Source organism: Physeter macrocephalus, chromosome 1 (assembly GCF_002837175.3).
Source record: "Physeter macrocephalus isolate SW-GA chromosome 1, ASM283717v5, whole genome shotgun sequence".
NCBI classification, from domain to species: Eukaryota; Metazoa; Chordata; class Mammalia; order Artiodactyla; family Physeteridae; genus Physeter; species Physeter macrocephalus.
In genome coordinates, this window is record NC_041214.2 from 67906310 (window position 1) to 67934178 (window position 27869).

At 33.8% G+C, this 27869-nt stretch overlaps 1 protein-coding gene across 16 annotated transcripts in view; it reads left to right on the forward strand.

The window, feature by feature from the left end:
• The window catches only part of NAALADL2 (N-acetylated alpha-linked acidic dipeptidase like 2), a 1565958-nt gene that overhangs the window by 220710 nt on the left and 1317379 nt on the right, over positions 1–27869 (forward strand). The window contains exon 1 of one of the 16 annotated variants that reach the window (XM_055083878.1): positions 6524–6623. The exons of the other annotated variants lie outside the window; for them this stretch is intronic. The gene's annotated coding sequence lies outside the window, so the exon portion shown is untranslated. Of the gene's footprint in view, positions 1–6523; positions 6624–27869 lie in introns of those variants that run through there. 16 annotated transcript variants of the gene reach the window in all.

The following is a 27869-nucleotide window of genomic DNA, read 5'->3' on the forward strand; positions in this document are numbered from 1 at the left end:
CTCATTGTAGTTTTGATTTGCATTTCTCTAATGATTAGTGATGTTGAGTGTTTTTTCATTTGCCTCTTGGCCATCTGTATGTATTCTTTGGAGAAATGTCTATTTAGATCGTCTGCCTATTTTTTGATTAGGTTGTTTGTTTTTTAGCTGTTGAGTTTTATGAGCTGTTTGTATATTTAGGAGATTAAGCCCTTGCCTGTCACATCATTTGCAAATGTTTTCTGCCATTCCGTAGGTTGTCTTTTCGGGTTTTTTTTTTTTATGGTTCCCTTAGCTGTGGAAAAGCTTTTAAGTTTAATTAGGTCCCATTTGTTTATTTTTGTTTTTATTTCCATTGCTCTAGGAGAGGGATCCAAAAAGATATTGCTGCAATTTATGTCAACCACTTTTCATTTTAAAACCTTATTTATTGTAACTTTTTTCTATACATCATTACCATTTTTTGAAATAGTTAAGTATATTGTGGTTAAATATATCATGGTAGTTAAATATTTTCATGGTTGTGGAACAGGTTTAGAGGGGCCTTTATCACCAAAGAGTACACAAAATATTTACTAACTTATTCTAGTATTTAAAGTTTTAATGATTGTAATGAATTTTTTCATCTTTCTGGAATGTATTTTGCTGAAATGAGTAGGGAAAGAAAGGAAAAGTGATACATTTTTATTTTCCAGTGGACATTCAGATTTCTTAATACTAAGTTTTGAATAATGCTCATATCCTAGGTGATTTGAAGCACAAATTTTATCATGTATAATTTCCCTATCTACTTGATAATTAAGATAAATCCAGATTGTTAAAATGTGAACAGTAAACAAAGGTGATTCATTCATTCACAGAACTATTAATGTGCATCTTCTTTTACTCTCACTCTTTTATTCATGCAGTGTCAATTTATTAAAAGCCTGCTCAGTGCTAGATGCTCATGGTTCGTGGTTGGTCTCTGACCTCAGGGATCTCAAAATTGAGGCCGTGTTTACTTATGTGCAGAATAATTAGTATGAATATATCAGATAGATATGTGTACTGTGATAGAATATTGCAATAAAAACTTCATTCCTCAAGTATTTGAACATACAGGTCATAGAGTATTAGAATTGAAAATGATCTGAAAGATTATCTATGTCCAGTCCCTTATTATATATTTAGGAAACCTGTGACCCAAAGAAATTAAATGGCTAATCATGATCATATTTTGAGTTACTTTGCAGAGGCTGATTTAAAATCTGGATTCACAAATGGTCCTCGCATTTTGCTTTATCAAGATATTCCCACAGTATGAAAAAAGATTCATGGTGATAGAACTATTGTTTCCTCTTCTAACATTTTGTAGCACTATTACATTATGTCTGAAAGTTAACCGTGTTTTACTGTGCATCATATAGAACTCTTGGTGCCCATTGCCCTCCGTTCTCATTCAGTGATATTCTCTTTAGGCCTACTGGTTCTCTTCACTGTTAGATTGATTCTTCTGCCTTCTACGTGCCATGGTCTTAGAACTTTTTTAGGAATATGTGTAGGGAGAGATGACTCATGTGTTCTTCTCTTTCTATGTGCATTTGTAAGATTTCTGATAGTTGATCTTAAAGTATCTGCATGGTTGGGAATGAAGAAAAAGACACAAAGACAGGATTATAAAACTATTGTTTTTAAACTGTGTTAAATCCTTCTAAAAAATTTTTTTAAAAAAACCTCAAAAGGCAAACATCTTTAGCCAATCACTAATAGCTGATGTACTGCCCACCATTATTCTTATTACAGAAATAAATGAACATACAGATGAGGCAATAATATTACTTAGAGACAGTTATGTTTGTATTTAAAAGTTGGCCTTCTCTGCTGTGGAAAGAAAGATTGGAAACCTAGGAGAGTTATTTTGGAGGTCCTAAATGAGTCTGCAATTGATTAATTAGTGGAGTATGACCTTTAGTTACCATGCCCTTAAGATGAGGACCGAACAAATACTAAGAGCAGTTTATCTTTGCAAGACAGCAACACCGTTTCAGAATAGAGAAAAATAAATAGCTTGATCATTGGCTTAAGCATTTTTTTAAATTTTTGGTCTTATTCTATTTAATTCTCCTCAGTAATTCTTTAGGGGCATTATCAGAAGCACTCTTTTAATTTGCACACAATATGTGAAGAGTGTAAAAGTGAATTCTATCATCATAATACTTTTGAACTTATAATTTTATATGGTAGTATATTTATAATATAATTTTAATAAAGGATACATATTAAAACCAATCATCTTTCAGGAAGGCCTATTCTCTCAGGTCCTAAATCTGACACCATATCTCTGTGTATTCAACAGGGCAGCTCTCTTCTGTAGGGACTGTCCCTCATCTCTACTGTGGGCTTGTGTTGATGGGCTTAGTGCTCCCTTCTTACCCATTTTTTAAAAAAATGTTTATTTATTTTATTTGCATATTATTTTTGGCTGCGTTGGGTCTTCGTTGCTGCTCGCAGGCTTTCTCTAGTTGCAGCTAGTGGGGGCTACTCTTCGTTGCAGTGTGTGGGCTTCTTATTGCGATGTCTTCTCTCGTCATGCAGCAGGAGCTCTAGGTGCGCGGGCTTCCGTTGTTGTAGCACATGGGCTCAGTAGTTGTGGCTCGTGGGCTCTAGAGCGCAGGCTCAGTAGTTGTGGTACACGGGCTTAGTTGCTCCGCAGCATGTGGATCTTCCCGGACCGGGGCTCGAATGCGTGTCCACTGCATTGACAGGCGGATTCTTAACCACTGTTCCACCAGGGAAGCCCTACTTATTTATTTTTTGTATAACAGATTCTTTTTAGTTATCTATTTTATACATATTAGTATATATATGTCAATCCCAATCTCCTAATTCATCCCACCACTACCACCCTCCCTTGCCCCCCTTGGTGTCCATACGTTTGTTCTGTACATCTGTATCTCTATATCTGCCTTGCAAAGTGGTTCATCTGTACCATTTTTCTAGATTCCACATATATGTGTTAATATACGATATTTGTTTTTCTCTTTCTGACTTACTTCACTCTGTATGACAGTCTCTATGTCCATCCACATCTCTACAAATCACCCAATTTCATTGCTTTTTATGGCTGAGTAATATTCCACTGTATATATGTACCACATCTTCTTTATTCATTCATCTGTCGATTGGCATTTAGATTGCTTCCTTCACCTGGCTATTGTAAATAGTGTTGCAATTAACATTGAGGTGTCTTACCCATTTATATATGCATATGTTACAGAGACTTTGTGAGTCCTATGCATGCAAAGCCAATCTTCAAATAAGCATGTAGTTCATGGTAAGTGAGCAAGAAAATGGGCAATTTTAACCTGGACCACAAAGTGACTGATTAACTCAGGAATTCTGAAGTTGAAAGGATAGTTATTAGCATAATTTTTTGCATAAGGAATGTGGTAGATGTGACTCTAAAACTTTCAATATAATATGCCATTTGAGGCAGCTTTTAAATATATTATGGTAGAGTGGTTGTTTTTTTAATTAGCTTTTCCTGTAGTGTAAATGAAAGGTAATGTATTATATATGTAATGCTTACTCATTTAAAAACCAAACTACGTATTTCTGAAACACAAATGTTATTGTAATTTTTCATTTTGTTGGCTAAAATAAAACATTATTTAAAACACCATTAAAGTATGACTTTCATTATTAATCACTTATCAAGTTGCTCTGATGTCATTACTTAGATACTTAGTAGGTGTATTGTGTTTTTAAAGGTTACAAAGGATTGCTCTTTAACTGGAGTACACAGGAGGTCTTTGGTTCTCTTTTTTGTTTTGGAGAAAACCTGAGCCATATATTTTTACCATCACTCATATCATCTTAAAATAAATTTTAGAAAAATTTAAGTGTTTTAAATTTCTAATTCATTTAAAAGCTAATATAATTTCTGCATAAGCTTGTGAAACATTTATGCTTAAAAAATGTATCCTCACTTTTCCTGATATTTTCCATTTTCAAAAGGATAGGAATGGAAGAAAATATTCAAGCATTTGGATCTTGATTCACTGTTCCTTTTTCAGCCTGTATCCCTCTTTGATATTCTCAGCCACTGCCATTAACAAGATTTTGACTTATTTCAAAATTAATGTTAAAGAAACAAGTCAGTTGGAGGAGTGGGGGTTGGACAGAAATTATTATTGACTACAGTAGCGCTGTGTTTACTAAAGAATTTGTTAAACAGAAACTATTGGAGGTTATAGCTTATCTTTAGGATGTTCTTACGTTACATGTTTTATAATCAGGTCCCTTGGATTTCAGGTGGGATCTGCCAGCTCATAAAACTAAATGATTCTTCCTAATAGAACTTTTTTGGGTCCAGTTACATAATTTTCAGTTTCCCTGGGTAAAGAATTGATTCATTTTGTTTTCTTTCACTTTCAGAAGGGTTGGGTTTATTTTTGGTTCTGCTTTATACTCACCACTCTAGAAGAGCTCACAATGGCATGGTATTCTTCTGTGTGACTAATAATTTCTAGGAAGTAACTATTCTCACTTCCCCTAGATTCATTCCCCACATATTCTTAACATCCTTTTTTGGTCAGATTCTGTTTCTTTTGGTTACATATTCTTTACTATATTAGTAGTATTTATAGACAAAAGAATAAACAAAATGGTTCAGGCAAACTCCCTTTCTAAAAAGTTACTTAACTCTGTTAAACTCTAAAATTACAGTCTTACAATCCCTACTATAACTGTCACTCTAGTCCAGGGGAGCGGTGAGAAGAAAACGGTCAGTAGGAAAAGTAAGATCAGCTGGATATTGATTCTTTTTTTTTCAATTTTTCTTTTATTAAAGTATAGTTGATTTACAATGCTGTGCCAATCTCTGCTGTACAGCAAAGTGACTCAGTTGTACACATATACCCATTCTTTTTTTATATTCTTTTCCATTATGGTTTATCACAGGATATTGAATATAGTTCCCTGTGCTATACATTAGGACCTTGTTGTTTATCCATTCTAAATGTAATAGTTTGCATCTACCAACCCAAAACTCCCAGTCCATCCCCCTCCCTTGCTCCCTACCCCTTGGCAACCACAAGTCTGTTCTCTATGTCTATAAGTCTGTTTCTGTTTTGTAGTTAGGTTCATTTGTGCCATATTTTAGATTCCACACATAGTGATATCATATGGTGTTTGTCATTCTCTTTCTGACTTACTTCACTTAGTATGATAATCTCTAGTTGCATCCATGTTTCTGCAAATGGCATTATTTCGTTCTTTTTATGGCTGAGTAGTATTCCATTGTATGTATGTACCACATCTTCTTTATCCATTCATCTGTCAGTGGACATTTAGGTTGCTTCCATGTTTTGGCTATTGTTTTTAGTGCTGCTGTGAACATAGGGATGCATGTGTCTTTTTGAATCATAGTTTTGTCCAGGTATATTCCCAGGAGTGGAATTGCTGGCTCATACGGTAATTCTATTTTTAGTGTTCTGAGGAACCTCCATACTGTTCTCCATAGTGGCTGCACCAATTTACGTTCCTACCAACAGTGTAGGAGGGTTTCCTTTTCGCCACACCCTCTCCAGCATTTGTTATTTATAGACTTTTTAATGATGGCCATTCTGACCAGTGTGTGGTGGTACCTCATTGTAGTATTGATTTGCATTTCTCTAATAATTAGTGATGTTGAGCATCTTTTCATGTGCTGATTGGCCATCGGTATCTTCTTTGGAGAAATGTGTGTTAAGGTCTTCTGCCCATTTTTCGATTGGGTTGTTTATTTTTTTGTTGTTGAGTTGTGTGAGCTGTTTGTATATTTTGGAGATTAAGCTCTTATCTGTCACATCATTTGCAAATACTTTCTCCCATTCCATTCATTGTCTTTTCTTTTTTTTTTATGGTTTCCTTTGCTGTGCAAAAACTTGTAAGTTTGATTAGGTACTGTTTGTTTTTTTATTTTTGTTTTTATTTCTATTGCCATGGGAGACATTCTTTCATCCATTCTTTATGGCTAAGATATTTTCTCTGAAGTAGTTACCTTCCTAATTTAGTCATATCCCTCTATTCTGGCAATAGCAAAATATATTCTTTTCATCAAGTTCCTCAAATGTGGACCAATCTTTGCTTGTGGCTCTGATTGTTGTTTGAGAGCATGGGGGAAAAGAAAGAATACAAGTGAATATATGTGGTGTGTGTAACGGGAAATTGAATTACTTGATTTTATTTTCAAAATGGGCTAGAGAAAGATAGATGAAAAAATATAGTAAACAAGACTTAAATATATATTGCAGTAAGAATGTGTGCACTATTAAGTAAGTATCATATGGGGTATAAAGATTTCAAATATCTATAGTTTTTCACTATTTTTTTCTTTTCAAGTAAAGTCCTTACATAAGCTTAAATTTTGTGTATAATTCATTTTCTTGTCTCAGCAAATATTTCATGACATTCAGGTTACTGGTTATGAGGGAAAACAGGCTGTGACATCTGTCAACACATTGATTTCCAGGGTTGATACAGATGGTCTGAGCTGATCCCTGTTCTCCCTCAAACCCATTTGCATCCCTTCCAAAACTACCTGCTCATCCACGTGAATGACCTTCTCAAAGAGGACCAGTCAAAAAAAAAAAAGAGGACCAGTCATGAAGGGTATTTAAAAGGTATATTTCCTTGCTATAATTTCTTGACCTGTTCATCATTTATTCAAAGATCTGTACGTCCGTAGAACAAATAGACTTTGGTTGGGATGTTCTGTTTTCTAGAAGCAGTATAGTGAATAGAGAAGATTGAACTTGAGAGTCCGTAAACCTGCCTGAGTAGTTACTTGCTTTATGACTTCAGTAAGTCACTTTTATATATCTTTTCAGTCTTAGTTTTTTCAACAGAATGTGTTAATATCTCAAAGGTTGTTCATAAAGACTAAACACCTTCATTAAATTAATATTTTTGGTACCAACGATGGGCCAGCCACTCTCACAGACATTGGGGCTACAACACTGAAGAAAACAGGTATGAAGAAATCATAAATAATTACAATATCTGTGCCCTCGTGGTGATTACATTCACGTTTGGAGAGGTAGGCAATAAATAAATACATTTGTAGAATATATACTATATCTGTTAGTGACAAATGCTATGGGAAAAAATAAAATAAAGGAAGGAAAGACAACAGAGAGTACAGGGAAAGGAAAGATTGCAATTTTAAGGAAGGTGGTAAGGGAAAGCTTCATTGAGATAATTTTAAGCAAATACTTAAGGAGGTGGGGGAGAGCCACTAGTTATCAGGAGAAGAACTATCACATTAAATGTGATAATTTATGTAAAAAATCTTAGCATGGTTGCTGGCTCAAAGTACAGTAGTGTTTAATGAGTATTTGCAAGTATTATTGTTATAAATAAATTAATCTTGCTTTTAAGAAAAGATTTTTGATGTGCAGTTTGGGGTTTCACTCTGATCCTAGAAATAGCATGTAACTGTGTTGATAGTGCCAGTATTTGCTTGCTTCTCTTTTTGTTATGTTAAAACATAATCCAAAGAATAAGTCATAGTCTCAAAATCGTGTTGTCAGAAAGGCAATTTAATTGTTTCAGATACATTTGTTTTTTCCCAAAATTGAAAAAAATAATCCTTAACATATTGGAATAGAAACCATTCTTTAGAAATTGATGCAGAAACTGATAAAGCTGTTTTTCATTTGTTTGTTTGTCTGTTTGTTTTTTACTAGAAGAGTCTTTTAAAACACTGAAAGCTTGTTTTTAGCTTATTATAGAAAGAAAGCTAAAAGTAGATGAGCCTGAAACATTGACTTTTATCCATCTTGAATTTCATGGAGCACCCAGAATGATGGATCTTTCCCTTCAAATATTTATCCATCACTTCCAGACAAGTAGTGTATGAGGCAATAAATAACAGACAGCTAGAACAGGAGAAAACAGTTTTTTAATGCCTTGCGCTTAAACTGTCACTCTGGCAGGAAGTAATAACTGAATGCTGCATTATTTAAGGCAAGGTAATAGACTACTTCCTTTTAGAGGCAAATTACTTTGGGATCAGCTGCCTTTCCCTCAAAAGCCAGAGTTTCCTCAGTGAAAGACTAGAGATGGAAGTTTGATGTGAGGTGATCGGCTACTGAATCCTAATGTTATACACAGCAGAATAGTATTTCCTTTGAGACTGTGATCATCATTCATCATTAAATGAAGAGTTTTGCCAAGTGCATGCTTTTCCATATGGTAGGCAGTGGGATGTATTATGAAAGCAGAGGGTTGGAGCTAGAATAATCTGTGTTTGACTGTACGACCTACTAGTATGATTCTGGGTAAATTACCCAATGTCCTGGGATTCAGTTTCCCTGCCTGGAAAATCCACGTAGTCATAATAACTTAATTGAGTTACTGAGAGGATTAAGTTAAATGATGTGTGTAATGATCTGGACCTTATATTTTGGTGTCAACAAGCAAATATTTACTACTTACAGATGATTTAAAGATCTTAAGTTACATGATAAATATATAGGTGTTTAGCTGTTGAGTTTTAATAATAGGAGTTGCAATTTCTATATGTATTATAGAAGGCACCCAGGAAATATATAGTGCTCTTTCCTGTTCCCTCTCTCCCTTTGAATTTTTAAAATCATAAATAGTTTATGGTCCCAGAAGATCATGTTCTACTTGAAGGTTATATATTAAGCCTTCACCTACACAAATCTTGTGTGTCAGAATTCTGTCCAGTTTTAAAATACCATCTGACAAACATAAGAGCAGAGTTGCAGAGTTGTGTACTATTATGTGCAGTAATAGTGTTGGTTGATGGAGTTTGGGCCTGAGAGTCAGTTTTTTAAAATACAGCTTCTATTCAGTTGAATAATTATACTTTGATGTATGAAAAGTCCATTATTGAATATGTTCTACTTTCATATGTACTTATTTGTAACATTATTCATGATTTGCTTGCCTTTGGATGGTAGTCATGATGGTTTCCCCATCGTAACTGCAAAACTCCTCTTTTTCAAGGTGCTTATTACTTTGATCTATAAAATAATACGCCAAGTTGGAACAATAAATAGAAAATGAACTTAGTTGTGTTTTCACTTTTTAATTTCTTTATTATGGATAGATATAGTTTTAATGGGTAATTGAGTCTTGCTTTTTCTACTTTTTACTCCTTATTAAAATAATTTTACCATTTTTCTTGATATGATGTGAACATATATTTGACAGTATTTATAATAGTGTTTCAAATTGTTACAGGATCACACAATGTTATTTTCTATATTTATTTGGGATTTTAATCACTTTTCAAGTTTTTATCAGAATTTTATAAAATTAAACTGTATTTTATTTCCTCTGTTAGTACTATTTTGATATTTTAAACAATATTGACAAGAATATGACCTTGTTGCATATTGTTTTGTCATACACATTTCTTAAGAATCATTAATCTTTTGAACATGTAAATATTTGAAAATTTCTATATTAATTTTTTTGTGTATAATGGTCTTCTAAGTCCAGTGCATGCTTTTTTCACGGCAATCCATTTTGAAGACCAAGTGTAAAGTCACTGGCATCATGTGGAGATTGGACTGCAGTGATCCTATATCGCAAACCTAAACAGTTAATTTTGGAATAATTAGTAATTACCTGGATTGCCACTTCTAAAATGCAAGATAATATGTGCTTCTTTTCTGTAGCTTTGAAAGTGCCTCGTTAGTAGTTATTCAAACATCTTTAGCACTATCTACTTACTTATTTTTATAAGTTATTAGCCATTAAGTAGAGTTATTTAAATTAAGTAGGTTATTTGAAATTAAGCAGTTTATTTAAAACACTGTTACATTTTAATGTTCACGTTACTATTTACCAAGGGACATTATACTTTGCCATCTCTTTAGGAAGACTTTACCTGGTGATAACATTTTCATATGAGATCTGAAAGAGTGGATATTCAAAGACACAATGATCTAAATAATATCCTCAGAATTCTATTGCCATAAATTTCTGTGATTTAATAGCCAAAATTTCAGATCATTCCTTTTTACTGTCCATAATATAAATACCAGGACTAAAAAACAACCAGCATAACATTGAAATGCAAATGTTATTTTTTTTCATGTTGAAGGCAGTTTGTTTTTATGAAAAAAATTATCTGAAAGAAATACCCAAATGGTAGGAAAAAAGAAAACAGTAAGAAAATTAGTTTCTCTTAGCCTAAATAATCAGAAAGGTACACAAATATAATGTTCATTGAAGAATATAATTGTAAAGAGTTTCCAAGGATAGAGAATAGTTAAATAATTTACAGCATATCCACATATGGACCTTAAACAATTTTGAAGAATATTTTATGAGATTAGTTTATGACAGAGGAAATGTTCCCAATTTAATGCTTTGTTTAAAATACAAAACTATACACTCACTTTGATCTCAGTTTTGATTTATAGAAATATATGCATGTACATATGTATATACATATACATGTGTTTATTTCAGGACTTAATAAAGTTGAGCATTGTTTGATTTCCTCTGCTAATGCTATTTTTATTTTTTCAGATCATGTTTGCAAATAATATGGCCTTGTTGCAAATTATGTACATTTCCAAATATGTAATCTTTTGAACATGTAAATGTTTCATCTTGGTGATTCTCTTATGAGTAGTGTGTCAGAAACAATCAAAATGGGTAGTTTTATTTCTTTATTTAATATAAAGAAATAAGTATCAATGAAATATATATTAATGTACTAAGTTGTGTTTTCAAATGATATCATAGTAACAGCATGATAATTGAATTTCACACCTTCCAACAGGCTGCCTTTTATTGCCATGAACATGAAATCTAAATAAAAATGTTTGCTCTGGCTTTGCTTATTAAAATATACAATCTAAGCTTATTTCATGATTTCAGTCACAATGGCAAGATTTTAGGACTTTTCTGCATGCCCTTCATTCAGTAGGTAGTTATGGAATGTCCAGTGCATATCACGCTCTTTGATAGGCCATGGAGATAATAAAAAGAATAAGAAATGGGTTTTTTTTTTGTTAAGAAAGAATTTAGTCCAGAACAATTTTATAATATAGTGCTTCATTATTAATGTATTAGAAGTACATATAAGGAGCTATGGGACAAAGGACCCTAACTCTTGGTGGGGTTGTCAAGGAAGGCTAAAAAGAGTGGTGCATCTCCATCGAGGATGGAAATAGGAGTCAAAGATGAAAGAAGAAGGTAAAGGGCATTTCTGCACAGAAAACAACATGAACCCAAATGTAACCATGGCACTAGGAGACATTACAGAAGGAAGATCAGTCTTTTAAAAAAGCTGATAATATTATGTTAACAGTATGAGCATAATCAATTAAGGAGACTGTGTGAGAATATCAAATTATAGACATAATAAAGGTAACTATAAAAATATGCTTTTGCACATTAACACATATTCAGAAATATTGGTGAAGGAATTTGTTCCACATGAATGAATTTTCTAATGAATGTTTAGGGAGGGACAGGTTAATTTATTCATTCTTGATAAAAATATATTTCAGTATTTTTTTCTTCATTAAACAAACATGATTTTTCCTCCTTTGTCCATTTTGCTTCTTTTGGAGGTTGGTATAATTATCAAATATCTGTTTTTGCCCTCTGCAGTAATACAGTCATATGTTTTCCTGTAATATTTAGATACATTGCAATATTTATCCTTTTTTTAATGGCTTCAGATTGCTCTAATTTTTGCAGTTCTGAGGATTGCTCTTTTTGCCTTTTCTTGTCTCCCTCCTGATAAGGAGCCCTGTACCTATTTCCAATAGTTCTTCAATCACCTAACACTTTGACTTAATCAACTGTGGTATTTTTGACAGCTCCTTTGGCTAGTTAAAAATTTTTGTCATTTATTTTCTGGTTTGCTTAATTAAAGTTATGGGGCAACATAGTATATACTAATTCTAGATAGTCTTAATTTTTAAACTTTGTTCACATGCATAGTATAATAAATTTATATATTATTGGGTTCTCTCATATTATGGAACTTTCCATAGCATGCAGTAAAAAAGGGAAATTAAACTAGGATCCAGGGGTGTACATGTTTCCCCTAAAAGAATTTTGAAAAATTATGTACCTTCTTGTATATTTTAAAATTCACATCTCAACTTTCCATCATAAATTTTACTGGTGCAAAGGATGTAATTTCTTATTACTATTGTCATTAATTGTATACAGTGGGATCTAAATTCATAATAATTGGACACTTACCGTCATCTATATGAAAATAATTGAGCAAGTTCTTTATTAATTAGAAAATTCACATTATTTCTTTTTCATCTTAAACGTAGGTAACTGGTGTTTAGAAGTCCTGAAGTACATGTACTTAATTTCCCTACGTACCTCTTATACTGTCCTTTTGTAGCCTCTTCGCAAGGTTGGCTTGTTACTTGTAACTAAAAATGTGTCAGTGGGAGGAGAGATTGGTATACAATATGATTTAGCCTAGAAATGTCAAAGGCCCTGGAGCACTTCTCAAACATGGGTCCCCATCAGGATCGCCTGAGCAACACCTTGGCTTCCAAACCCCATTTTTAGTCCCTGTGCTTATCCGCCTCTCATGTAGACAAATGTGCCGTGCATGGTACCCAGTCAGAAAAGGGAGAATTGGTTCCTCTTTAGCACTGCTTCAGAGGAGGGGTTCACGGGGTCTCCAATCCTCAAAGGCTATATAGTCCCAGGGAGTCCTGGTAGAATGTGTCTGAGGGGCTTATTACCTGCTGTCTATGATATCTCTTAATAGGCAAAGCCCCTAAGATGATTTTTATAAAGCCCTGATCAGTACACCCACCCAGAGGAGCCTTGTAGGACGGGCTTCTCATCTCCCCTCCCCACTTAGCCTTGTCAGTGGGGACCAGCCAGCCAAGCCAAGCCAGTAGGGGTCCCAGGGCTCCATTTAGTACCAAGTTCCCAAGAAAGGCCTGGAAAGAGTCAACCTAGCCAGGGTTTCTGGCCTTCGGCATATCTCTTGCCTTTAGTTTTCCTGATGCCAGAGCCAGGCCTCTGGGATTGTATGTGCTGGACTTCGCATATGCCCCTGAGGCATAGGAGGGCCTGGCACTGCACTGCTAGCGGGAGACTAATGACCTGAGGTAATTCAGTGTATAGAGGAAGACACTCAGCTGTTGAGAACTTGGGCTCTGGGTTTGAATTCTGAAAAAATCACCTAAGGAGGAGCTATTAAAAAAATACATGCTGACGCATACCACATCCAGCCCATAATCTAGACTCCCTAAGTCACGATCAGCTGCAGTGTGTACTACAAGCTCCTTGTGTTTCCTCCTCCTCTTCCCTGGGTTAAGAACCATTTTCAGATTGCTTGAAACAAGCAATCTAGGCTTGTTTCAATAAAAGACATTTATATTGTGGGACTCCAGAATAACCCTATCATTTCATTGTCTTGAAAATATAGTTTTCAGAAGGGAAAGTGTTAATTGATGATGCTGTTCACTCATTCAATATTTATGCAGTGATTCTTGTAATGCCAGACACTATTTTCAGTCCACGGCGTAGATTCTCTGCTTTCATAGAAATTATATTCTAGTGTCAGTGGGATAGCTGTGTAGATATTGTTAAAGAAGAACAGTACACAAGTAAGCAAATAGGTAATTAAGATAATTATAGAAACTGACATAATTTCAAGAAGGAAAAAGAGAGAATGACCACAAAGTGTTGACTTTGGAATATTAGAAATTTGTTATTTAATGATTTTGTTTCCTTGCTGTGGACTGCTTTTGGAGTTACTGTTATGGAGCATGCATAATTAAAATAAAAAGGTAATTCCAAGTGCTTCGTATCTAAAGGTTGCAATATCATATTGCTATTTAGATACAAGAGATACAACAGTGCTATTTAGACACAATCATTAGGCCTCACATGAAGCCTAATGATTGTAGACCTTGAACCTAACAGCAGTTAAAGCAAGTGGAATAAATAATAAAGAATACATGGAGAGAAGACAGGAACAGGGTTGGAAAGATGCTATATTTCTTTTATTCTGTGACAGACAGCAGAGACTTCCTTTAGCTGTTTATGAAAATGTATTAAATTTATGGTTACCACCATATTAATTCATGATACAGTTCTATTTTGTTCTATTTCAAATTTGTTCTATTTTTAACCAAAGAGATCCACTTAAAATGATCTTAATAAGAGAGACTTCTTAGATAGTAATTTTCTAATATTCATTAATTGACTAAAAATTACTGATAAGATATTGGTATGAATGCAAAGATAAATGATACAAGATTTCTGCTTTCAGTGAGTATAAACTCACTCAAATCATACTGATAAAATCTGGCAAAGGATATTCAATCTGTATTCAGACTTCTTTGGTGGATGGAAGAATGTGCTTAAGTGGCTCAAAAGGGGCATAAATAAAATGCAATGAGAATTTAAAGATGAGGAGCTCAGTTCCAGTTGGAAAGGCCATGGAAAGCACCACAACGGGGGAGAGAGTGAGGAGATCCTTCGAAGGAAGGTCACGTTACTAGGTAGAAAAAGCAGTGAAGGATGTAACGATGTCCAGGTAGAAAATACAGGGTGAATGTAGGTATGCAGTTGAGAAGGTATAAGTCTGTGTAAGAAGAAACATAAATGAGTCCACAATGACTGCAGCTCAAGAAAAATAGTACGAATGATTTTGGGGAAGGTTAGTTGATACTATAGGAGACCTCAGGAATATCCCCCGAGTGGATCCTGTATATAATGATTTTTCTGTCTTATGGGATGCAGCTAGAATTTTTAAAACTATGACTATTATCTGTTGTTTTTAAGCAAGATTGGCTGAGATATTTGTGCTTCTTCTCAAATATAAGCTGCACCTCTGCAAAAAGACAATGGAACAAATGGCACCCGTAAATTCTCTCTTGAAGTACTTCTTGGTTTAAAATTTATGCTTGCTTGAAAAATTATGTTCATAGATTATATTTCGAAAAGAGATGACAGGAGACCTGAGATAAGAGTTATGACTGGATGTCCTGATGGGACCACTTTCTTTGCCATCAGGAAAAGTAATGGAAGGATGGGAATGCCTTCTTTTGCACCCTGCCACACTCACAGAGGCTGGATTATCAAGCAGGAGCAGCCCTTGGTAATTCCCTGATTGAAAAGGGAGCAGCTCCAGCTCTAGGGCCAAGTTCACACAGATAAAGAACCCCAACATCAGGCAGCAGGTTAGGAAGGGTGCAGGGGCAATCTGGGCTTAACTGAGTGCCACACCAAGAAATGAATACATGGAGAGTAGAACCCATTTCAGTCTCTTGTGTCTTGTAATTTTGACTCTGTGGTGATAAACAACTGAAACTGTGGTTAACGCAGTCCCTAAAATATTTGGGGTCATAGCCTAGTGACCTTAATGCTACACTAGGGAGTTTGGGCTTTGCATTAACAGGCAAAAGGCCTGAACAATTGGCACTTTTTGTTCACATTGCTTAAGTTACAAGAATGACTTGCTCAGAGTTGTGTGTGAAGAAAATTTATTTGATGCTTATGTGAAAAATGGGTTCAGAGGAGAAGAAACTTCAGAGTTTATGCCCATGTAATTGGTAATATTTTCCCCTTAGAAAGACAGTTTTCTAATGTACTCTAGAACTTTTGAAGCTAATTTGTTTTTTATAAGATTTTTTTAACATATATATTAGAAGATCTCGGGTCAACTCAAACATATTTTCTGGTAGGGCCATCATGAGTTAAATAAGTGTATTTTCTAATATCAACCTGACTAAGTGAGTTTAGACTTTATATACTATGACTGGAATATATAATTCATGCTTATATTAAAGGGAATTAGTTTAGGATGGATTCATAATGATATTGCCATCAAATTTTATGGATCAATGGAGATTATTAGACTTTCTGGGATCATGCTGTTCTTATAAAGGCGTTAGGTATAGAATAAATATATTATTGCTTTTTGTTAACCACAAGAGCCTAGACAGTGGATGAAAGACAGTGAAAGCTTTCATGTTATGTTATTCAGTTTTGGAAGGAATCTTAGAAATGTTTCCAATTCCTAAATGTTTATTTCTTAATGAGAGAGTTAGATTATGGTGTTTCCACAGCTCTGAAAAAATCAGTTTCTGTCAGTATTCAGCTAAGACCACACACCGAGTAAAAAAGTAAAGTCATTCCCAACAAGGTTTATGATCAGAATTACTGGGGAGTTAAAAAGAATTCTTGGGTAGGACTCTTCAAATATTCTGATTCTGTAATTCTTATGTGGCTTTGGGTTCTGTGCTTTTTAAATAAGGTCCTGTTTGAGAACCACTGCAATATTATGTCATGGGGTGACATACAATAGAAATAGAAATGCAGTAGAAAATAGAACATAGGAATTTCTCCTTACATTTTGCTTTCGGGTCTGGCCAGAGGAACACATTAAGTGTTCACATAAGTGATACTTTCAAAGCTAGTGAATGATGAATGAAAATTAATATAAGCAAAAAAAAAACCTTAGAAAAGTAAGCCAAGTATTCTTTTTTAATTTCTTTTTAAATTGTGGAAAAATATACATGACATAAAATTTGCCATTTTAACTATTTTTGGGTGTGCAGTTCATGACATAAAGTACATTCACATTTCTATGCAACCACCACTACCATCCATCTCCAGAATTTTTTCATTTTCCAAGACTGAAATTTTTAAGCAATACTTTCCAATTTCTTTCCCCCCCATCTCCTGGCAACCACCATCCTATTTTCTGTGTCTGTAAATTTACTCTAGGCCCCTCATGTAAGTATAATCGTACACTATTTGTCCTTTTGTGTCTGGCTTATTTTACTTAGCATATTGCCTTCAAATTTCATCCACATTGTTATAACATGTTTCAGAACTTCATTACTTTTTAAGGCTGAATAATATTCCATTGTATCTATATATGCCACATTTTGCTTATCCAGTGATGGGTCATTTGGGTTGTTTCTAGCTTTTGGCTATTGTGAATAATGCTCCTATGTGATTGGCATACAAATATCTGTTGGAGCCCTGCTTTCAGTTCTTTTGAAGTAGAATTGCTGGACCATATGATAATTGTGTATTTAATTTTTGTAGGAACTTCCATACTGTTTTCCACATCAGCTATACCATTTTATACTCCTACTAGCAATGCACAAGGTGAACCAAGTATTCTTACCTCTCCAGTAGCTTATCAACCTTTGGCAGAAACTGTCTTTTGATTCTCTTGTATTTTTTCTTACTCAAACACCCTGGTATGGTGTTTACTACACACTAAACACATCACAAAGGCTAAAAACTAATAAGCAGTTAGTTATTGTTGGCTTATCTTCACTCAGATGCAGTATATTTATGTGGTTGTAAACAACAAAGTATAATAATTTAGTCTAGGGCACTGACTGGAGTCAAATATGATTCTGAAACAAATAGAAGTGAATTTAACCCATCACTGTTAAATTAGAACATTTCCGAAGCAACACATTTGTGGCAGCATTTTGGTGTTAATGTTGACTACTTCTCCTGATAACTTGTAAACATTACCTATATATCATTAAATATTGTCTGCATGCATGTTTTGTATGAAATCATCAGTAACCTTGAAAAATGTTGTAGTTTTCAAACAGTTACAGAAATCTGAAAATATTTTCAATTATTCTGACAAGCTACAGAAATAGTTATAGCTGCAAAGAAGTCAGCATCATTGTCTTTTTTTCTGTTATTGGCTACAAGGAGTCTCAGAGATGAGTTTAATATTCAATCTCAGTAACTACTTTTAATTTTAGCAACCTGATTGCCTGCATGCCTATTAACATGAGGAACTGAGGAATCTGGAATCACAAATCATTTTTTGGTGGCAAGTAGAATATATATGTGTGTGTGTGTGTGTGTGTGTGTGTGTGTGTATACATACACATATATATCCCTATATAAAAAATGAATGGATCAATGATATAATGAATAAATAGAAATAAACTGAATCATATAGATATTTATTTCTAAAATCTATACTTTCTCTTGGTTACCAACTTTGGATTAAATTGGAATGTATAGGCTTAAAAGGAGAAACAAGACTTCAGGACCAACCTCATATGTCAGTCTTTTGGGTTTGAATTTCAGAATTTGTGTTCTTACACAATGTATAATCCTGAAAAATGTTACTAGTTTACACTTTTGTGTAAACACTTGTATATTTCTTTAAAAAATTATATTTAAGACTAAAAAAGTGTTAGGTGCTTGAGTTAAGCATTAATCTTTCTTAATTCATGAATAAATAAAATGATATACAAAATGCATTGAAGACCAAATATAGTAAAATCAATATAATTTTTGGATTTATTTTACAAAATGAGATTCAAATTGTCACCATAAGAATTTACTAGGCAGAAAAAAATTAAATAGGATTTAATTTAATTTAAATCATAAAAAATGATTCTCTTTATAAAAAAATTACTCCTTCCTATTTTTTTTTTTTTTTTTAGCGGTACACGGGCCTCTCACTGTTGTGGCCTCTCCCCTTGGGAGCATCATAAAAAATGATTCTCTTTATAAAAAAATTACTCCTTCCTATTTTTTTTTTTTTTTTTAGCGGTACACGGGCCTCTCACTGTTGTGGCCTCTCCCGCTGCGGAGCACAGGCTCCGGACGCGCAGGCTCAGCGGCCATGGCTCACGGGCCCAGCCACTCCGTGGCATGTGGGATCTTCCCGGACCAGGGCATGAACCCGTGTCCCCTGCATCGGCAGGCGGATTCTCAACCACTGCACCACCAGGGAAGCCCACTCCTTCCTATTTTTGATTAAATAAATGAATTGAGGGAAATTTAAACATTAGGTTGTAGTATATCTTCCTTGTAAATAATGATAATGAAGCACATATCAATCATTGAATCCTGTCATCTTTATGGGTTTCATTTCAACTCACATAATTTATACTGCCTTCACAATGGGCTCATAAATCTTTAGAGATTTTTTCAGCATCCACTATTTATATAATGATCTCTGACTCTTATTACCAGTTTTAGGGAGTTTATTCATCCCTGAGGACAATGGAAATAGCTTGAAAAGCAATTGCTTAGAAAGCATTTGGAGCTTTGGGATCTGAAAAAACTTGTGTTGTAATTCTGTCTCTGCCGTTTGCTTATGGGCTGTGAGGCAGGGATCAAGTTACTTAACCTTTCTTTAGCTTCGGTTTCCTTAGTTGTAAACTAATGTTACGATATGTAGAGGGTTATGACAAGGATTCAGTGGCTTAATATGTAAGGCCCTGCTCAAGATAGGCACTCAGTACATGGTAATTATTATGGCTACTAAAGATAAGCACAACAATAAGCTGCTTGCATGCTAATATTCACTAGTTTTTAATGGTACATCTAATAGGAATATATCATAGTAAACTATGGAGAATATGAAAAGCACCTTTTTTTATATCTGAAAGTCACATATCATTGAAGGTATGATCATGCTTGCCAAAACTCAGTCTGGATCCAGAGAAAAAAGTGCAAGAGGTTTGTTGTTATATGAAACTAAAGGATTCACTCTAGTGATGGATTTTGATCAAGTTAATAAAGTCCATTAAGTAAATGAGGTACCCCAGTGACATTTATGTATTCAGTAATGAAAAAATTGGCCAAAGGGAAATATATTTTTTGTATAGAAATATATTTATATATGACAGCATAATGTTTATGATAGTATGCATACAATATCAAGCATCTTTAGCACAAGTTACTAAGGATTCAAAATTGGGTAACCATCAGCATTATTAGGCAAAAGAAACAAAGTCAGTGAATAAGAGATGTGGAACTGTGAAGGAGGAAAACACACAAATGGAATTTGTGCCTATATTCAGTGAATAGAAATGATTTTTTGAAAATTTATTCAGAAATAGAAGGTTTCAATTTTAAAAATTGAATATACATACACACTCATATTAAAGGGAGAATTTGAAATAAAAACAATAGCAATAAAGATATAGAAATACATTTAAAATTAAGACTTTACTGTAAAACTTTAAGTAAGAGTGATATTTAGATTTTAATTCTATAATTCTTTATTATAGAATTACTTTAAGCATAGTTGCTTTTCTTTAAGACACTAACATTAAATGTGTTTAAGTTATATTATTAATACTTCATGCAGAAAACAAATATTTATTTATAGATAATTTGGGAATAATTAATAAAAATATTATATATCCTGCCTGCTCTATATCTTTTATTTTAATAAAGTAATTTGACCTTAACTTTTCTTAAATAACATTACATTTGATTAAATTATTTTAGAGCAAGTGGATTGAACAAAAATAACGCCATCTGATGATATAGTCTCTGCTTGCATTCTAATATTCACCAGTTTTTAATTGTACATCTAAGTCACTGTTAACATTTGTAGTTTCTTTTTCTACCTATTAATCTAAGAATTTAAATTTTGTTTAGGAATATATCATAGTTTAAAGATGATCACAGTTTTACTTATTAGGACTTTAATAATAAAATAAAAATAAGACTATATACATATGGCCTTTCAAGTTCACAAAGCCTTTTCATATATAATCTCATTTCCTTCCACAGTCACACTGTGATGTGACAGGGGATTACTTTTACAGTTTTATAGGTGATGAAATTGAGACTCTATGAGAATAAATTACTTGCTCAAGGTTGCACTGCTAGTAATTACCAAAATTGAGATTTGGATTCATTATTAAAAATGGATTGTGCATAGCAGAGCTTACAAAATCAGATGCTTGCAGTGGCCCCAGAGTGAACATAAATGGATGAAGCCATTGGAGTACCAGATACTGGGGAGAGAGTGATGTGGTTACTGGAAAGCACATGCCCTGTCTAGAGGGAGCAACAGCATTTGGGTGTAACTTTGTGTTGTCTTGAGCAACTCTGGGTACAGGGTTGCCAGACATTTGATTTCTTAAGAGGAGCTCAAAATCCAAATTTTATGTGAAATGCCTTTGTTGGCAACTAACTCGAAAGCTGAAAAAAAAAACGGCCAAAGTGAGACAAGTCCAAGGGCTGATGTTGCTGTTAATTTACAACTTGTGGTGTCTCCTTCGTTTTTAAGTGGAATGAGTGTATGTGGGGAACCTGATTATTCATATGGCTCTAAGTGTACGGTGGTAGAGATATCACCCTAAATCCCATTCTCTAGGATTGATCCAGCATTTGTAACTAAAGAAGATAATTTAGTGATGATCTTTGTCACTTGATTTCCTTGATAAACTATTTACTCTTTCATTTGCTCAATCCAAATGTGTTGCATGCCAACCATGTACCTGGCACTGTAACACAGAGAAGACTATTACATAGTATTTTCCCTCAAGTCTCAGCTCAAAACATTCTAGTCATCTGTATACTTCTATAAATAGGTGTTGGAAAGAAAGCTACTGAGTGAAGGTAACAGTTGCAAATGTTTCCCATGTAAAATCATAGATCATCTTACACAGTGGTTAAAGGGTGCTATGTGGGTGTGTAGATTCACATGTGTGAGTAAATAAAAATTTAACATGTATTTCATGTTTTCTACAACTCTTCATCATATAGGCCCCTTAAAGTAAAAATGTTACCTTATTTTAAAAAATTGGTTTCTAGTACAGTACTACTTGTTCCTAGGCAGATAAAACACTACTAGGTGGAACATTTGTACTTAAAAACAACCTAGATTTTCAGAATCTGTGTATTTTCTAGCCATACTTTTAATATTTTTTTCATTTTTTGATGCCACGGTAGGCTTTCACACATATAATTTATACAAAGATATATTTGCTCTTTGAAAATATTAAAGTATGAAATATGTGATAGATTAAAAGTCAAAATTGTGTGTATTTAACTCTTGCATGTTTATATCTGTAGAGATTACACACACACACACACACACACACACGTGTGTGTGTATAGATTGAGACTGAGAGAGAGAGAAGGAGGGAGGAAGGGAAGGAGAGAGAAAGTGTTTTATATCATTTGATGAATTGCACTGAGTCCAATAATGAAAATCTGTGATTGTATTTCTCTGTTGCCCTTCTGTCAGAGAGTTCAGAGCCTAATTTGATATATGGTCTTAGTAACTATGTTGGCGTACTTGTACTTTTCTTTAGTCCTTATTTTCTATACATAGCAAAAAATATATATATATGTATATATATATTTGTGTGTGCATCTTTGTATATAAAGGTATACATATATAACCTTTAATATGCCTTTCAATTGCATGCATATGCATACAATACATGCGTATAATTTCTGATTTATAGCTTCTGAGTGCTCTGATTGTTTGTGTTATTTTTAATATCCTGAGAAATCGTGTATATCTTTTGTTTTGAGTACATTATGTTCTTAGTGGAAATAGGCTAGAGGGACAGAGGAAAAGAATAGCAGAGAGAAAGAAATACACCATCCCCAAACACCTTCAGACACAAACGCAGGCACACACACGCACACACACACACACACACACACACACACACACACAGGTGGTTGAGTGGAGTATAAACTAGTCCAGTTTTTCTCAAGTGACAGAGTAAGTTCATGTGAGAGCTGAAGATGAGACCTAGGGTGCCTATTTCTTATATATTTTTTGGCATAAATAGGACATTGTTTTAGATTGAATATTAACAACTTTTTATTCCTCTCAATCTTATATACAAAAAGTATTTCTTGCACATTTTCTGAGAATTAGAGACACATTATAAAGCACATAGATGTAGGAAATTTATAAATCCTCTATGATAAAGCTGATCGTTTCAGTGTAAGCAGCCAGTCAATAATAATAGCTATGATACCAAGCATTTTTAAACTTTTTTTTCTTCATCCAGTGCAATGAACTGAACCTTCTGATGGGGGTGGAATATGGTCCAGGGATTGGTGGGGGGGAAATATAACATTAATGCAAAGGTACCTTCTACTGATAAGGACCTGTTTTTGTATGTATCCTTGTCTTTGAAATTGCTGTGAGGGATTTTGAATGGCTACAGTATTGTTTCTTAAACAATATTCTTTAAGGTGTTCCATGAAAAAGGTGATCAAATAAGTGTACAAAACACTGTATACCTGTTTGTCTCTTGGAAATTCATGGCTTGTGTAAGCATAATAAAGACTCTTTAAAGAGTAAAAATCAGCTTTGAAGGTGTGGAATTTCTCTTAAGAAACTTGTTTTCTTTTTCAGTACGATTATAACCACAAATGGGTAGTCATGGTCGTAGCAGCCAACTATTGCTGAAGTAAGAATTCATGTTATAGGACATATGGGTAGAGAGTCTTGGTTATTTATAGAGGAAATTAACAATGCCAAATGTGGGAAGATATAAGCAGAAATGACTTAACATACCAAGCTTAAATGAAGTTATGTTTTCCTTTTCAGATATAGCCATTGACTGATTATTTTATGCTGCCATATGAAAGTAGTTCCATATAAAAATAATTTATTGTGCTTAGCCTAACTTTTAAAAAGGTAATTACTGTAAGGCTTTAAAAAACACACACACATATATTTATTTATTTATGGCTGCATTGGGTTTTCGTTGCTGTGCATGCGCTTTCTCTAGTTGCGGCAAGTGGGGGTTACTCTTCGTTGCGGTGCACGGGCTTCTCATTGCAGTGGCTTCTCTTCTTGCGGAGCACGGTCTCTAGGTGCATGGGCTTCAGTAGTTGTGGCTCGCGGGCTCCGGAACGCAGGCTCAGTAGTTGTGGCGCACGGGCTTAGTTGCTCCGCGGTATGTGGGATCTTCCTGGACCAGGGATCGAACCTGTGTCCCCTGCATTGGCAGGCAGATTCTTAACCACTGCGCCACCAGGGAAGTCCCTACTGTAAGGCTTTTGATGCAGTAATTTCCTGCAGATGACATTTCCTGCATAGGTATGATGTAAAAGTAAGAAAGATCATTTCTTCATCCAAATAACTTTATTTTTTGACTATAAATGTAATTTATATGGGAACAAGTGCCATTACAACGTGAAATCAAAACTATATATATATATATATCATTATATTGGACTGCTATTAATATATATTAAACATAAAAGCAAAGAAGAACATGAACTTGTTTTCTGAATTTTCCAGTATGAATATATTGCATGTTCCTAAATTTTGTTTCCAATTTAAGTTGAAATCTAGTTCATATTCTTACTATATGCATTTGAAAGATAGATAGAAAAGAGCTCAAAAGACTGAATTCTTAAAGGATGGGGGTCAATAGCAGACTCATTTAAAAATTTTTTTTTAAACTTTTATAATAGAGTATAGTTGATTAACAATGTTGTGTTAATTACAGGTGTACAGCAAAGTGATTCAGTTACACCCATACAAGTATCCATTCTTTTTCAACTTCTTTTCCCATTTAAGTTATTACAGAATATTGAATCGAGTTCCCTGTGCTATACAGTAGGTCCTTGTTGGTTATCTATTTTAAATATGGTAGTGTGTACCTGTCAATCCCATATTCCCAATCAGACTCATTTTTGTATTCCCAGAGTTCTCCTCCTCAGAACCATTCTCCACTCTGCCCTGGAATGTCCATCTCAATGGGTTGCATCATCCAAACTCACTAGCCTTCTAACTCTACTGGGTTCAGCCAGCGGGAGGCACATGCAAGAGTTTGGTGTGTGGGAAAAGTGAGAGCTCAGGATATTTATCCCTAACCTCCATGGGGCTATGTTTGATAGATAGGAGCAAACTCGTCTACCTGTGGCCACATTTCCTGTCATGTGGCTCTTTTTCAACAGCTTCCCACTCTTATTAGGTTCCAGTAACACTGCTCGCTCTCCTTGACCCCTTTAAGACTCAGGGGCTTACTTATGGCTGAGTAATATTCCATTGTGTATATACACCACATCTTCTTTATCCATTCATCTGCCAATGGACATTTAGGTTGCATCCACACAATGGAATATTACTCAGCCATAAAAAAGAATGAAATAATGTCATTTGCAGCAAAATGGATGGACCTAGAGATTATCATACTAAATGAAGTAAGCCAAAGAAAGACAAATATCATATGATATCACTTATATGTGGAATCTAAAAAAAAAAAGATACAAATGAACTTATATACAAAATAGAAATAGACCTACAGACATAGAAAGCAAACTTATTAAAGGAGAAAGGGGGGAGGAATAAATTAGGAGTTTGGGGTTAACATATACACACTACTATATATAAAATAGATAACCAACAAGGACCTACTGTATAGCACAGGGAACTACACTCAATATTTTGTAAAAACCTATAAGGGAAAGGAATCTGAAAAAGAGCAGATATATATTGATATATATGTATAACTGAATCACTTTGCTGTACACCTGAAACTAACACAACATTGTAAATCAATTATATTGATACTTCAATTAAAAAAATAAAGTTACTTTATGTAGTAAAAACAAAGCACCCAGGGGCTTCCAATTGTCATCAGTCCTTGTGTGCTTCACTGTGGATTTCCTTAACTTGCCCTCATCACTCTTTAGCATGTCCTCTGTATACTTCTGGGATTCTGCTTGTAACAGTTTGTTTTCAGTTTATATTCTTTGGGACAGGATTTTGAAATGAATGTTAAGAATCTGAATATACAGAATATAATAAACATTTTCATTTTAAAATTGATAGAAGAATGCCTGCCATATGTTGTGGGCCATTAGAAATGTAATATGTAGCTATTTTTCTAGAATATTTCTAATTTTATATTCAAATAGATATTTATAATAGAAAAATGTGTTTTTATTATTTTCAAAAAGATTAATAGAAAGTTTATTTAAATGTTGCATTTGTGAATTTAGTTAACCTATTAGTCAGATGCCTGAAATTCCTCAATGTTTTTCACTATCCTTTTTCACTGACAAAATACAATTTTCACTGAATAAGATTAACTTATTCAGTGTTAATATATGCATTAAGTTTTTATTTTCTGACAGAATTTTAAGATACTTTATGATTGGTAATTTTTTACATTGGAAAGTTATTATTTATAGTCATTAGATACAGAAAGTTGTCACCAAGATACAAAATGATTTGTTCAAAATCATAATATTTGTTAAAAATTTGTAGACTGGTTCTGAATATTAGTTTGGAAGAATCTTTATTCCTATGTTAACAATATGCTGCATCTCTGAGGATGTGAAAGAAATGATCAAAAATGTCATATATAATTTTAAAAGTTAATTATTGGACATTTTTATTCTTTCTGCCTTCATCATGAGAAATTCATCTGAAGTGAATAGTTATTTCCCTCTACACAGTTCTATTAAGAAGAAAACACATTGTACTTTTTTTAATAAACAAGAGAAACATAATTTTTTGCCTTATAATTAAGGCTAAGAAAGTATATTCATTTTGGGGGCAAGGGCAATAATATTCTGTGCTAAATAAAAAGCCATTGACTGAGATACCTTTTTGAAAATAAAATTAATTTCTCTTAAAAGAAATATTATGTTTGAGCCTGCAATTTCTTTTGAGTTGTTAATAGGAGAGTGTTATTTAGAATTGTCAGGAAAATCAATATTATGTACCGGGTAAACACTTACGTACCAGGTAAAATTGGTGTATCAATATTTATGATTATTTGATGCGGAAAAGTATAGCGTTTACATGAATAGTGGTCTTTGTCTCAATTAAGCATGCTTAAATGAAAAGATTAAGCTTCATTAAGATATTTGGCACCTAAATTGCTCATTTGTTTGTAGTTGAAACTTACCTATAATTATTTTCTGGGGAAAGTCTTCATCTTGGCCACAGTTATTTCCTCAGATGACATCTATTCAGGATGGGTATACATTCAAAATCTTTAATGTCAACCCCAAAGTCCGTTTACTTGATTTTTAAATCAATAACGTAGAATATTATATTCCGTTATTGGAAAATATTATAACTGAACTCATAATTGGCTAGCTTTTGTGAAGTTATTTTTTATAATTAATATTAAAGGATAAGTATTTAAAGCATATGCAGTTTATCAATTCTTCTGGATTATTGGTGCTGATTTAAATTTTTCCTTTCTTTAGTGTTTATTATTTGCTTAATAAAGTTTAGTCTATGTTAATAAAATCACAAAACACTTTCAATTATATTTTTTCCAGCTTTAATGAGATATAATTGACATCCAGCACTGTATAAGTTTAAGGTGCACAATATAATAATTTGACTTACATACATTATGAAATGATTACCACAATAAGTTTAGTGAACATCCATCATCTCATATAGATGCAGATTTAAAGAAATAGAAAAAAAATGTTTTTCCTTGTTGTGAGAACACTTAAGATTTACTCTCTTAACAACTTTTATATGTACATTCAGCAGTGTTAATTTATTTATCATGTTGTACATTACATCGCTAGTACTTCTTTACCTTATAAATGGAAGTTTGTACCTTTTGACCACCTTCATCCATTTTCCCCTCCCCCACCCCCACCTCTGGTAACAACAAATGTGATCTCTTTTTCTATGAGGTTGTTTGTTTCCTTGTTCCTAGTATACAACATAGTGATTCAATATTTCTTTTATTTGTTTGTTTGTTTTAAACCTTTATATAGGTTTATTTTTTATTTTTTTAATACAGCGGGTTCTTATTAGTCATCAATTTTATACACATCAATGTATACATGTAAATCCCAATCACCAAATTCATCACACCGCCACCCCCACCCCCCTGTGCCTTTCCCGCCTTGGTGTCCATACGTTTGTTCTCTACATCTGTGTCTCAATTTCTGCCCTGAAAACTGGTTCATCTGTACCATTTTTCTAGGTTCAACATATATGCGTTAATATACGATATTTGTTTTTCTCTTTCTGACTTACTTCACTCTGTATGACAGTCTCTAGATCCATCCACGTCTCAACGAATGACCCAATTTCGTTCCTTTTTAAGGCTGAGTAATATTCCATTGTATATATGTACCACATCTTCTTTATCCATTCTTCTGTCGATGGG